Source organism: Dasypus novemcinctus, chromosome 31, assembly GCF_030445035.2.
Source record: "Dasypus novemcinctus isolate mDasNov1 chromosome 31, mDasNov1.1.hap2, whole genome shotgun sequence".
Classification (NCBI taxonomy): Eukaryota; Metazoa; Chordata; class Mammalia; order Cingulata; family Dasypodidae; genus Dasypus; species Dasypus novemcinctus.
The window spans coordinates 21,685,674-21,687,026 of NC_080703.1; the positions used below are offsets into that span (position 1 = coordinate 21,685,674).

Below are 1,353 nucleotides of genomic sequence, written 5' to 3' on the forward strand. Positions count from 1 at the left end.
TTTGCGGTTCTCCCAGACAAGTGTCTGTGATTTAAAGAATCCTCTTGCCTGCTCACTTAGTTGAGGCTTTTTAGTTCTACAGCTGCCTGGTGGTCTCTCCTGGATGCAGGCCTTTTCCCTCTGACTTCTACCATTCCTTGCCAAATAAGGGTCTTGTTGAGTGTGGACAGAGGCTTTACAAATCACCAACCTGATTTCAAATTCTGACTCTACTGCATCTCTGACAGCCCTGGAGCAGTTCCTGTCTCCTGCTAAGGTTTCCACTACAGATGCAAGAAAAAGAAGTCCTTGCACTTTCTGTCTGTCTGGTTGTGGCAGCCAAGACTGAATGGGGGAATACAGGAAAAAAAAATTCTGACTCTATACATTTTGACCAGTGTGATTATGGACAAATGACCATATGTTGCTTTATTTGCAACATGAGGATGATTTAATTTTTTGATAAGTCTAAATTGGAAACAGGACCAGCTATAAACTTTGTGAGGCCAGTGCTAAATGAAAATGTAGGACCCCGCGATCAAACATTATTTACAATTTCAGGGTAGGAACAGATGAGCATTAAACTAAGCTAGAGGACCTTCGATGCAGAGGACTGTGTGTGATTGCACAGATTGTTCGCCCAAGAGACCAGCCCTGTGCTCCATTATCCCCAAGGTGATCAATCCCTGATAGCCTGGGGGATAAAAGGACTCAGCGAGACCCAGAGTAGAGCAAACAATTTCATGAGAGACTGGCAGGTCTCACACTGCTTTGGACAGCTTCCCGTGAGCCAGTTAAGCAGTGATTGGAACCACACTTTCTACTACATCTTTCACCTTGATTTTTCCAATGTGTGCCCCCTAAGTTTACTGTGAAGATTACGTGAGATAACAAATGTAAAACACATGGCTCATTATAAAAACAAATCAGTATTTCCTAAAATATTTCCCTGGTTTCGATTGCATGAGAATCACAAGATTACTTCTTACAAAGGAAATGCTCAGGTCCCATCTAAGACCTAGTGAATAAGTGGAATAGGGGGAACTTGAATTTTTAACAGGAATCCCAAGGGATTTTTAAGCCACCAAAGTCGTAAAATATAAGTCACCAGGCAGCGCCTCTCACAGATCCAAAAAAATGTCTGCTAACACGTAATTTGTCCATGACTGAAGCATAGCTTTGCTGAATATATGTGAATGTTAACAATGACAAGCTTGTTTTTTTATTTTCTGTAGCAATAACTTGCAACAACAATTGTAGCAGTACAGACTGGGGTTATTTGAGCATTTTCTCTTGTTAAGGACATTGGATAAGAGAGAAAACCTGTGTCCAGAGATGTTAAGGGGTTTGCAGCTAGGAAGCGGCAGTGTGTTT

The 1,353-nt window shown here is 41.7% G+C and overlaps 1 non-coding gene across 1 annotated transcript; it reads left to right on the forward strand.

The window, feature by feature from the left end:
* The first annotated feature begins 212 nt into the window (after positions 1-212).
* Positions 213-344, forward strand: LOC111767253 (small nucleolar RNA SNORA31). Its single transcript, XR_002799122.1, has one exon. It is a non-coding gene; the product is annotated as a small nucleolar RNA SNORA31 (small nucleolar RNA).
* The last annotated feature ends 1,009 nt before the right edge of the window (positions 345-1,353 follow it).